The sequence below is a fragment of the Coffea arabica genome, chromosome 11c (genome assembly GCF_036785885.1).
Source record: "Coffea arabica cultivar ET-39 chromosome 11c, Coffea Arabica ET-39 HiFi, whole genome shotgun sequence".
In the NCBI taxonomy this organism is placed as follows: domain Eukaryota; kingdom Viridiplantae; phylum Streptophyta; class Magnoliopsida; order Gentianales; family Rubiaceae; genus Coffea; species Coffea arabica.
Window position 1 is genome coordinate 4,068,415 of NC_092330.1, and position 13,111 is coordinate 4,081,525.

Sequence of the window (13,111 nt, forward strand, 5' to 3'; positions counted from 1 at the left end):
CGCGAGTCAAATCAATATCGAGTAGCTCGCGAGTAGTTCGATCAACGATTTGGTTTGAACTCGGTCAAATCGAGTTCGAGCCGAGTCTCGAGCTACTCGAGTATATTGTCGAGTTGAGTTCGAGTCAGCAATTTGAGGCTTGAGACTCGACGAATAGCTCTTCGAGCCGGATATATTTAATTAATATATATAATTTAAATAATATATATGTATTATAATTATAAAATGACCGTTATAGATATAATTTATACTGAATTTATTTATAATAAAATTCCATAAGGGCAGAAAAGTAATAACATAATTGTAAAAGACCTAAAAAGAAAAAATGTTGGGAAAAAGCAAAGAAAAGCTTCAGACTTTAGTTTCTGTTCCTCCCTTCTTCTCTGTTCGAACGAGTGACTTCTAAACCCTATCTCCGTTACTCTCAATCTCTCCCTCGTCGCCGACGCCGTTGCTCGCCACATCTGTCTGCCTCCATCGCCATCGCTTTTCTGGTTACTGGTATGTCTGCCTCTGCTCTAATGTGCATTTCCAGTTCTATTTCCATTTCTCCCTTCATTCATCTTCGCTTCCCTCTCTCTCTGTCTCTCTCTATGGCACCATGGGTGTGGGGACTGGGGACGGGGAATGGGAAGTAGTAGTATGATTGATTACTGGGTCTGGGAGTAAACCCAGAAGCATATTAAATTTGTTTTCCTGTCTGCCTCCATCGCCATCTGGATCTGATGAAACACTTCTGCTTTAATTTGTTTTCCTTTTTTTGTCTTTTTTTGGCCTTTTTTATTAGGCATGCGTAAGTGTAACAATGAATACGAAAGCTGTGTGGAATTTTTTTGTCTTTTTTTTGTCTTCCGCATTTGAATGGTATGCTGTGTTGAATTTTTCGTAAAAATGCCACGCAATTGGCTAAAGTAGTACACGGTTCTACTAAATTGGACTTCAACTGAATTCGTAACCTTTGTCAAAAGTGGTTCAATCAGAAGGAAATTACTCACACTCCATCATCTTCACATGGCTCTAGATTCTAATTATTGCTCTCTTTGTGCTAAAGAATAAATTCTAACTTCTAAGAGCAGATTTCTAAAACCCCAAAATAAAAATTGTAAATCATAGATATAAGGTGTAGCCTGTCAATCCTGGAAGTTAAAAAGAAAGTAGGAAGAACAATTTGAGTATTCCGTGGTAGTCTGGATTTAATGACTTGATATAGAGAGTTAAACAAGCACCACTAGAATTGTTGTGTGTAATTTGTTAGAAATGCCATTAAAACAAAACACACTCTGTATAATTCCACTAAAGTCCACAAACTTCATCCCACTTTGTATAATTCCTCTAAAGTCCCTAGATCACTTACATTAAGAGACTAAAGCTCAAAAAACTTGATTAGCCTCGACTTGATAAGGCTTGACTAAAGGTCGAGCCTTATTGAGTCGAGTCTCGAGCTTAAAAGAATTTCCTCTAGTCAAGCCTCGAGTTGTGATTTTTAGGCTTGATTGAGTTTGAGTCTAGGTACATATAGGTCGAGTCGAGCTCAAGTATAGCACTACTCGAGCTTGACTTGGCTCGAATACATCCCTAAGGTCCAAGGCAGTGGACTCTCACAACTCACAAACACACCTCTTTCTTCTTCCCACTTGGCTGTTCCGCTGTTGGCATTCATCTTTCCCCAAATCAAAAGCAAACCCTAGCCACCGCTACCACTGTCTGCACCACTCACCAGTCAGCCTCTTCTGCCACCACCACCGCCGCCCTTCAATTGAAGAGCCCTTTCTCTCCGAGTCCCAGTTTGTTGGCCAACGTTAGAAGCAGCTACGGTAGACATTTCATCAGCTCCATTGGTGGAGGGCCTCGCGAACAGGTTATCCATCACTCTTCTTCCCTTATTTTCTGTTTTTGTTGCTGTAAAATGATGCTTGGTGGTAGAATAAGTGATTGTTTCCTGTCATTAAAGCCAGATCGACTTCTTCACCTCTTTCCTGTTGTAGAATGTTTGTCTATTGCGAGCCTGGTAACGTCCCAATACAAAAGGGTTGCCCCATTTATGAAGTAATTGGCAATTGAAAGGCTTTGGAATTCATGGGAAAAATCAAGAGATCTTATATAATGTGTGGTGTCAGTGTAGTGTTGGTTTTCTGGGATGGGTCGGGCCATGTGATTCCAATGGCTATTTAACAATTCCAAATGCCGTTGCTTGTTTGAGGTGACCCGTCCGATTAAAGGCATGAAAAAGTTTTGTTTTCTTCCCCACCTTTTCCATCCATTAATGACTATCTCTTTGGTTTTGGTTTAACACATTGATTATTTTTCCCTATTTTTGTTGTGGCCAAAGTTGCAGTATTTGCTGCCTTTTGTTTGCCTTCTCAGCTCTCATCCTCTCTGTTACTGTATTCCCTTGGATTCTTGTAAGCTCTTTTTTCTGTAAATATATCAACATAAGTGGAATATAGACGTTTAACAGAATCCAAATTTGTGGGTTTTGAAGTTGAAAGCTGTTTAAGTTGGCCCTTAAAATTGTGGTTCTAGGAGGTGTTTTAAGACCAACTTATTCTCCTTCGCAATGGAGCCAAACTTACTTATGGTGAAGTCAGCATATTGGCTCGTGTTCTGTGTAGCCTAGGGATGGTCGGTCCAGTGGTATTTTTGCTTTAGGACGTCTGTACTGGAGTAGGGAGTGGCTCTAAAAGTTCAGTTCCAGGATGATATCTAAAATTGCTGTTGCCGTCTCTTTTTTTGTTTGCCAACTTTGTTACATAAAATTAGGCCCCTATATGAATTAAGATTGTACTAAATGTTGGGTTTTGAATTAAAATTTCCTTCCCATTTCTTTTTTTTTTTTTTAATTTGGATCTGTTATTATTATTAGGGACAGTTTTTTGAAGATTGGTAAGAATGTTGGGTTTCTTTTTTTAACTTCTTACATACATTTAATCCGTCTAATTGTAGTACTCAAGAAGAACTTGAAATATTTGCATGGCATTTTCGGCTGTTGGTGATAGGAGAAAGTATAAATGTTAAAGATAGGACAGATTTGTGCACTAATGGAATGAGTTTGAACTAAATGGAATGAGTTTTTTGGACTTAGGATTGCTGATAAACTGATCTTGACAACAGTGGTTGGAACTTTTGGACTATAGGATTGCTGATAAACTGATCTTGACAACAGTGGTTGGAACTTTTGGACTATAGGATTGCTGATAAACTGATCTTGACAACATTTTTTGGAACTTTTGGACTAGGATTGCTGATAAACTGATCTTGACAACAGTGGTTGGAACTTTTGGACTATAGGATTGCTGATAAACTATCTAGGATTGCTGATAAACTGATCTTGACAACAGTGGTTGGAACTTTTGGACTATAGGATTGCTGATAAACTGATCTTGACAACAGTGGTTGATATTTTTCCCTAATACCTTTTTATTATTGAAGTACGAGTTCCTGAAACTTTTCTCCTTCTCATAACTATGGTATGCTTAAAGAACTGACATTTTGTTTTGTTATTGGCCTGGCAGATTAGGGTCATCGAAAGGAATTGTGAAATTCCCCATGAAGGGCCCTTCTGTGACCTCATGTGGAGTGACCCTGAAGATATTGAAACATGGGCAGTCAGTCCAAGAGGAGCAGGCTGGCTCTTTTGATCCAGGGTTACTTCTGAGGTAAGCCATGTGTGAATGTGTGCAGTTATCATTCATCTTGTGCCAACTGTTTGTCTCTTTCTCCAGTCCAATCATATTAACAAGCTTGATCTAGTTTGTCGGGCCCACCAACTAGTGCAGGAAGGCCTAAAATACATGTTTCAAGATAAAGGACTAGTTACTGTGAGTTCTTTTCTCATTTCTGCCACTGAAATTTTGACTTGATTCCGTAGTCTAGACTCATGTCTTTACGTCATCCAATATATTTGTTTGCAGGTGTGGTCTGCACCAAATTACTGCTATCGTTGTGGAAATGTAGCGTCAATTTTGAGCTTCAATGAGAATATGGTACCAAATCCAACTTCTTGTGCTTGTTTCCACCTCTCTTTTCTCTGTGACTGTGCATTTTAGTGATACATGTTTTTGGTCATAAAATTGGATCAAAGTGGTCATTTTTTCTTTCTAAGATCCATTTTCTTTCGGCTTTGCGACCAAATGCATAGGCAATGAAAAGTGATTTAACTTGTATGTGTAATTTTTTTTCCCAAACAATGCTGAAGTTTCCCCTTCTTTTACATATATTGAAATTTGATTCTCGACTCTAATGAACATTTGAAAGAACATAAGTTTTGGGGGGGGGGGGATATAGAAAATTTGGTGATAATGAACCTTGACTTATGATAGTGGTGAACCTTGACTCTAATGAATAAAGAACTTTCCCCTTCTTTTTGGTCATAAAATTGGATCAAAGTGGTCATTTTTTCTTTCTATTTTTTTTTTATTTGATAATGGTCATTTTTTCTTTCTAAGATCCATTTGCTTTCGGCTTTTCGACCAAATGCATAGGCAATGAAAAGTGATTTAACTTGTATGTGTAATTTTTTTTTTTCCCAAAAAATGCCGAAGTTTCCCCTTCTTTTACATATATTGAACTTTGATTCTCGACTCTAATGAACATTTGAATGAACATAAGTTTTGGGGGGGGGGATATAGAAATTTTGGTGATAATGAACCTTGACTTATGATAGTGGTGAATATTTTGGAGACTTGTTAGAAAGGACTCTGGACAACAGAAATGATATAAGAGGGAGTAATTTTTCTTCGTTAGAACCAAAGGAGCTATGGAAATTGTTAAAAGGATAAAAGAAATTTGGTGATTTAATGAAGTGGAGCATGATTTGTAGAAAGCAGATGTAAAGGCAAAACATGTGATATCACTTTGAATACTTGAATCATACATTTGTTCAAAATTGAGAAAACAAAAAGAGTTGAGAAACATACTCGGACAATAAGAAAAGCTATTTGCATATAGACTATTAGCAGTTGACACATAAATAGAGACTTTCTTTGCTTATAACGGGAAGATAGTTTCTAACAGTCCGCTGCAATACAACAATCATAGGGGAAAGGGGATACTTTATATTCTGATACAGGGTTGCAGGGTAGTTAAAAATCGGCCCCTGGAAGAACATGAGGATAGGCAGGGGGAGATTTTGCTGTTAATTAGAATGTAGGCTGTTTTAATAATAAAAAATTGTGTTAGTATTATGCAAATCACTGTTTAGATTGTTGTTTCTATCTAATGCCTTTTTTAACTGGTCAAAACTTAATGAGCTTCTCGTTTTTCTCCACAACTGTTCTTGATTTGTGTTTCCAGGAGAGAAGTGAAATTCTTCACTGAAACTGAGGAAAACAACCAAATAAGAGGACCCAGGACAGGAGTACCTTACTTCTTGTAGTTGGATACTAGTGCTTGGTTTATTGATAATGAGAATATTTTTAAGAGGTGGTGGTGTGATTTTCCCGGTGGGGATTACGAAGAGATGGTAAGAATGTTTCTCAAGTGGCGCTGAGTACCAGGATGGTAATTCTCAGAAGACGGCTACGCACCTAGGTGATTATTTGGCCGAAATTGCATTTGCATAGTTTGTGTTGTGTATTAGAGATGCTTGGAGATTGTTACTTTTTGATCTTTATAATTAAAAAATATGTAAGATGATTGGTACGTTGTTTCCATATGTGAGCTAGACTAATTGTTTGCAGTTGTGGCTTAGAGAAATAGTTTTCCAAAGCTTTGGTTTTAGGCTGGTGGTAAGTTGCCTATAGGAGAGCAATAATTTCTTCTTCAGTGACCAATGTTTTGTTGTTGACCTTATCATTTTGAGAGGATCTATATCTGGACTTATTCTCTGTAAAGTTTCGATTGTTCTTTTTTATTTATTTTTTCTTCCCCTCTTTCGTGTCTTTGTATTTGCATGTGCGTTTTCCTTAACTAAAACTTTTCTTTGTTGTTAGTTAAGATTGCAGTTTCTATCCTGCGGCTGCAGATACACAATAAATAAACAATTTTAATTGTCTACAGGTACATTTTTCTTAGGGGTGAGCAAAATTACTAACCTGAAAATCAGCCGGATTGATCCAATCCGTAAATTAGGATATCTAATTTGTATTATTTGATTGGGTCAAAAGAGGATTGAATACTCACTTAAATATGCAGATGTGTGGAGGGTTATGGTCACATAATAAAAAATTCGTGGCTACACGACGTGATATATATATAAAATTTTTATATACATTATAAAATAATATTTTTAGACCAAAATAAGCAATTTTATTGAATAAATTGCATTATAAATATGAAAGATCATAGTTTATTTATAAGATTCATTTGTAAAAGTCATGATCTTATATTTTATAAAAAAAAGTTTAATTAATGTGGAACATATATTTAAAAAAATGTGTTACTTATTTCAAACTTTTATTGATTTTGAACTCTTTTGATTTTTTTCCTTTTTTTTGTATTTTCTTCACATGCTTATTTCTTGGTGTGAGACTTTTTTTGAGAAAAAAAATTTATTAAACGTTAGATGAATGTGTAAAATATAAAATTAAATTAGTATAAATCATGTTTTGAAAAAATTAAATGATAAATGGAGCGGAGCGAATATTCGTTGATCCATTTCATTGGGTATCGGGTACCCTATAATCGGGTACCTGTAGGGGTGGCAATGGGGCAGGGGACACCTCCCCAAACCCCCGCCCTGCTTCCCCCGTGGGGGTATACGTGGGGCTAAAAAAATTTTATTATATAATTTTATTATAATTAAATTTGAGCAAATAATTAAGTACTAAAATATCAACACATCACTAAATTATTATTCATTGTAACTTCACAATTGAAACTCATAAAAATAATTAAACAAAGGTTATTTGAATACAATCTAATATGATAAAACAAATATAACTAAAATAATCAAGTTTTCACTTTTGATACGAATACAATCACTAAATTATTATTATGTTTTTTTTTAGAAAAAAGTGTTATTGTATTAAGTATAGTTTAACATAAATGTATTAATAAATTTAGTATAAATAATTAATAATTTTTATTAATAGATATGTATAATTAGTAGTATAATTGTTAATATCATTATATATATATAATTATGTACATATATATATATATATATATATATATATATATATATATATATATATATATATATATATATATATTCAAACCTCGTTTCTAAACGGGGGGAAAAAATTCTCCCTCGGCCCCAATGACCCCTCGCAGGGGTGCTCGCCCCCGTTGTTATCCCTAGGTACCTGTTAATATACGGAGTGGGTAAGGGTCAGAAAATGGTTGACCCGTAAGATGCGGGTTGGATTAGTCAAAATGGTGGACGAGGCGGGTATCCGATCCACGTTCACCCTAGTTTTTCCTCGCCAATTTTATTGTATTTTATGATCAGCCATAGCTTTTGTTGATTCATCATATATATCAAGAAGTGAGGGTAGAGAAAGAAACCTAATTGTTTCTTTGTTTGAAAACTCAAATTAAGAAGTATGAACAAGAAAGAAAATAAGGTAACCCACATGTGATAACTCATTGGCTTGTTCAAGCTGTTCAGGTAACAAAGCCAAAGATTCACTTGTTTCTTAGCTCTGTTGAAGAGCATTAACTCGAAAATTAAAGGGTGGTAGGTTACGCCTGGGGACTCTTATCGCTAGTGAGGAGTTTGAATCCAGGCCACTCAAATGTTGGGAGATGATATGCACTATCATGTTGGAATGAAAATGCATTAATCCCTGCCAGTAGCAATATTTTTTGGAGGGGGTGGGGGGTGTTTGGAGAGGGCTCAGAGTTGAATTATAGAATTCATGGTTACTCAATAAAATTTGCTTCAAAAGTTTGGTTAGTATTGCTTTTTATACACTAAAAGAAAAGGGGGATCAATTACAAAATGTCTCAAGATATTCTTAGCTATAAGATTACTAAATTATTAATTCAAAAGAAACAACCTCAACTAAAGTTTTAGTTGATTATAGACAGTTACATAATATCATTGTATGGAGACACAGAGAATTTTATCCAAAAAGATTGTAAAGGAGAATTCAACAATTTAAATTACATTTTCTTAAAATTGGAGTAATTGGCCACTTGAACATAACCCGCCCATATCGAGGCAACATTTTTTTTTTTTTTCTGAATCTTCCTCAAATTAGTGATGTTCTTAGATGTTAGAGAAAAGAAATTCAACATGAAATTTTCAAGTCTTGAGATTGCTAATATTTTATTAAAATTTTAAAACAAGTGGTGTAATTTGTACTCTACTTTGGAGATAGATCATAATATTCTTGATGAACTATTTTGAAACGTATTATGCACAAAATAACTGACAAAATAAAATATTTACTTATAAATGTGAGTGTGTTTCTTTTGCTTCAGCTTTTTTTTTCTTTTTTTTTTTTCTGAAAAAGCCATTTGAGATGTACTCTCTCATAAGTTATTAAATAAACTTTTGAGCTTAAAAATAAAATTCACTATAGGACATAGAAAAGTAAATGAGAACACCACAAACAGAATTTATCTTATAAAACTTGGAATTTACTATTTTAAAGAACATGAAAATAGCAATTTTTTGTTTGTTGGGGGGGGGGCATTCTAAAAAATGAATAAACTTTTAGGTCATCTGAATTTTATTCCTAAAAGTTTGACTTTTTGAAATATTCTCTGTTTGGATTAGCTATTTTTAGAGGTGTTTTTTTAAAAATTTTACTGTAACAGGAGTTTTTAGAGTATATTTTGGAATATTTAAGAGTAGTAGTGTTTTTAAAATATATTTTGGGATTTTTTGAATATTTTAAAAAATTTAGACTACTTTTTAAAGTACCTTTTAGAGTAATTTTTAAAATTTTTTTATTGTATTTGAAAAACTAGTTTTAAAAAAAATAGTGAATCCAAACTGATTAAGCTAAACGTCTTTTACTTTACAAGTGTAGTGTTTACCTACAATAACTTGCGCAAAGCAAAGATCAAATTCTTGAGAAAAATATAATGAGTTTGACCACTTAATCCAATGATTGTTCTTGCTGAAACTTTTAATTTCAAAGCTGAGGAAAAAAAAGATAAAAAGATAAAGGGAAGAGGTAGAGTACAAAATTCAATCCAATATAAAAGTAAATGATGTCTAATCCAAATTACCACGTCCTTCAATTGTATATTAATCAAATTTCCAGAAATTTCAATAAAACCCACCCCTCATAATATAGTAAATCACCGTCGAGCCTCATTATAACCCTAGGCTAGTTTGGGAGTTTATGATAAAAAAGAAAAGAAGAGTAATGGAATGATAAGTTATTAAAGAAAATAAAAGAAGGGGAAGGAGAAGAAATTTTGATATTATTTGAGAGTTTTTAGAAGGGAACAATTTTGGATATACAAATAAAGTTTCGTGAGGATAAAATGGACAATTTGAAAGAATTCTGTAAGCTTCCCATGCATTTTCCTTTGCCTTCCGCCCCTTTTTGGTCGGAAAAAGATTTACAAATTCATTTTCCTTTACTTTCCGCACTTGGGATGCTTCAAAATCCGTTCGTTCCATTTCTTTTCCATCTCACTTGAAGGTCCCAGACATAACTTTTCCTTCCTTTTTATTTTCTTCTCTCTTTTTTTTTTTCGTTTTCACTGAAATCTCACCTTTTTTAATTATTTTTTCACTTCTTTCTCAAAGAATTTTCAGCTTCGTACCTCTCCGCACATAATTTATTCAGATGCTATACTTCTTCAATTGCCTTCCCCTCCCTTGTGGCTGTTATCTCTTGTATCATTCCCCCTTTTTCTCCCTATTTCCGAAACAGCCCCAAATTCTAGGTTTTACGTTCAATTCGCTACGCCTTTCTGGTAATTTTCTTGCACACTTTACTTTTCCTTCAATCAGATGACTCTATATCGCTTCTCCCATTCGTATGTAGATAATTATTTTTTTCCCCTTTTTGTTGAGCATTAGGTCAGGGTTTAAATCAGGGTTGAAGTGTGCAAAATTCTTTATGCATGCATTGATAAATTTGTTTAAAAGATTTAATCTTTAATTGTTACAACTGATTCTGGAGTGAATTAGACTAAAAATTGTACTTTTGTTGATGGGTTTTGTTAGCTTCTGATTTTTTCAGATTTCATTTGACCTCTATTTTCAGTTCATGTGATCACCTATGTTTATCAATGACAAATAGATATTTACGTGTTTTAAGTATGTTTTATAGTTTTGGTGTGCTTTAATTAGTTTTATAGTTAATAAACTAGGAATCTAGTGAAAATATGCATTTTATGGTTTAAAGTATGAAAATTGCATTTCTATGAATTTTTAATGGTAAAAACTTCATGTTTTTGTGGGTTTAAGGATTCAATCATCAAAGGGAGAGATTTAACAAGATAATTGGATGATTGATGATGATTTGAAATGGTTTAAAGAAGACATGAAGTGCAAAAGAGGAAATGCAATCAAGAATAAAAGGAAGCAAGTTTCACAGCTTTGACACCTTCTGGTATTTTGGCTATATGTGAGCTACAAGCATTGGATTGAGGTGATTCTTGAACCATTTTGAAGCTAAGAGATATATCTACATTTGGTATGAAGACATCGAAATCCAAATCAGTCGTTTTCCATGTCAAAAAGCCGGAATACAGAAACACAAATTCTGTGGTCGTAAGCTTGAACAGAGCTCTGACTAGTCTTTGGTATTTTGATCATATCTCAGTTCACAGAGCTCCAAATTGGATGATTTTTAAGGCATTGGAAATCTAACTCAAAGAGCTACAACTTTCATGTTTTGCACAAGAACTAGTTCAGCCTCCATCATCAAGAAAATAGCGGTTGAAATAGTGGAGAAGTGAAAAGGCGACTCATTGAATACGTGGCTTGAGTCGCGTATTCTCACCTGTTTTCTGCAACTTGCTCATCAACTTGCCTTACTTTCACACAACTTTTCCAACTCAATTCCAGCTATCAATCTCGGTTGTATCTGATCAAGAAAAAGTTGGAAAGTTAGAAAGACAACTCATGGAAGATTCAAGAGTCAAAAATGACAACTTTAACAACTCATTTGACTCTTGAATTCCTCTATAAATAGAGGCCTTTGGAGAACAATTTCACAACTTTGGAAGGCTAGAGAAACTCACCAAAAATGTAGTCTTCACTAGGGTTTCCTTAGTTAATTAGTTAGGGTTGTATAGAGTAGCTAGTGTAGTGTTTCCTTCTTGTATTTGTAGTCAGATTTGGAGGAAGATTGGAGGAGCAAAGATGGAGAGTTTAAAGCTCATGTGACAAGAGTGACATCTCTCCTATCACTTTTTCTTTTGTATTTGATTTCATGTTTAACTATAATACAAGTTTGGATTTGTTTTTTTTCATGTTTTGCTAAAGTTTATGCCTAGAGTATGGTTGAACTTGCTATATCTTGTTAGTGATGTTTATTTGGTTATGTGATGATATTATTTTGAGCAAGTTATTTATCACTTTTGCTCTTCTAATCATGATTAACCGGCCATTAGTTGTGATTATCTAAAGGTATTAAGTTTGCAATGAGAATCGGAATTTAACACTAGTTCAAGGAAGTGATAAACTTAGGGAGTTCACTCACGAGAGTAGAGGAACACCTTTGTGGCTTTAGTGACTTGTTTCATGTAATTTCATAGAAGAAATGAACTTGTAGTTAATTTCATAACCACGAGAGTAGGTATTGTTTAGCTACAAGTATAGTTGATTCACTACGAGAGTTTTCACCTACATTAGGAAATTCTGCCATAGCTAACCAAGATAATAGCATTTACTTAACCGGTAACTTCATTTGCAAGAGTAGTAAGGAATTCCATATCTCTAGGAGTTTTCTAGTGTAATTTTCATTAATTTTATGTTTATGGTAGTCTAGATAATAAAAGAGTTCGAAAAACACCGGTAATTGCAATTTTCCCTATGGGATCGACCCTTAATACCCTATACTCGCTCACGATTCGTATACTTGCGATAAATCGCGTGTGGGTATTTAGGAATTATAAATATAAAACTTGATTATGGATGAGCTAAATTGTATATGTATATCCCGTGCACGTCAATCAAATTTTAAAAATTTGGCGTTTGATCTCTTGGTTGTGAAGTGCTATACGCATAATCTTTCTTTTTCTAGTCTTTTATCTAGGTCGATGTTTGGGATGATTTTTTTTTTTTTGCTGGGATTTTACACTTTAGTATCTGTTTCGAGTATGAATTACTTTTCGAGAACTTAATTCGATAAAATAGCCAAAAATTTAGCGAAAAAAAAGTAGCTTATGACTCAATAGACAATTGTTGTGTTGTTTCTGTGGCTCCCTTCTGTGGTTTGGTGGCAATAAGAAAGCAAACATTGCTAATGAACTGTTAGAGCACATTCGAGAGTGCTAGCTGTGTTTTCCTGCCTTAGAGAGAGAGAGAGAGAGAGAGAGAGAGAGAGAGAGAGAGAGAGAGAGAGAGAGAGGGTGGGTTTGATTGTTACTTGCCTTATTTGTCCCTTCAGCCCTTCCACATTTTCTTCCATGGGCATTTAGGTAGGAAGGTAGGATAAGATCGTTTAGTTTCTTACTTAAGATGTTTGGTCTTTAAACAAAACACTCCACAATTTGGGCAAGCTGGATTTACAACAATGGTGAGGTTTTTTGGCTATTAGTTGAGATTTCTTTTTTCAATAGTTTGACTTATAAAAGAAAAATCCATCTGACAAAGCTATCAAGTGCCATGACGGCAGTAGTCTGGCTTTTCTTATTCATGATTGCCATGGGTTGCATGGTGTCATTTTAGTTTTTGTATGGTGATATTTTACAGCGTGTGCTAAAGTGTTACTGAGGTCATTTATATAACACTCCATGTTCACTGCTGATATTCAGAACAGCCGTGACAACCCCACTTTCTTATAGGGTGTATTCTAAAAGTTAGCGAATCGTCTACCTGACTCTCGCCAGAACTCATTGGTTTCACATTAACTTCAAAGATAACCGTTTGATAATTTCCATTAACCATACATTAACTCCAGAGATAATATTTCAATAAACCAAAACCAGTCGTTCACATCCTTTTACAATACCTCGATCGATACAATCCTACCTTATTAAGATACTAATCACAATGCTAAAGTTTTCATGATAAATCCCTAAGTTCCCTCGT

At 34.4% G+C, this 13,111-nt stretch overlaps 1 long non-coding RNA gene across 3 annotated transcripts; it reads left to right on the forward strand.

The window, feature by feature from the left end:
* The first annotated feature begins 326 nt into the window (after nt 1-326).
* Nucleotides 327-5,831, forward strand: LOC113717148 (uncharacterized). 3 transcript variants are annotated; one of them, XR_011823031.1, is made up of 6 exons: nt 327-1,858; nt 3,237-3,392; nt 3,513-3,656; nt 3,723-3,818; nt 3,912-3,983; nt 5,293-5,831. It is a non-coding gene; the product is annotated as an uncharacterized lncRNA (long non-coding RNA). The 3 variants fall into 3 exon arrangements; XR_011823032.1 differs by having other exon boundaries at nt 3,237-3,340; XR_003454285.2 differs by lacking the exon at nt 3,237-3,392 and having other exon boundaries at nt 329-1,858.
* The last annotated feature ends 7,280 nt before the right edge of the window (nt 5,832-13,111 follow it).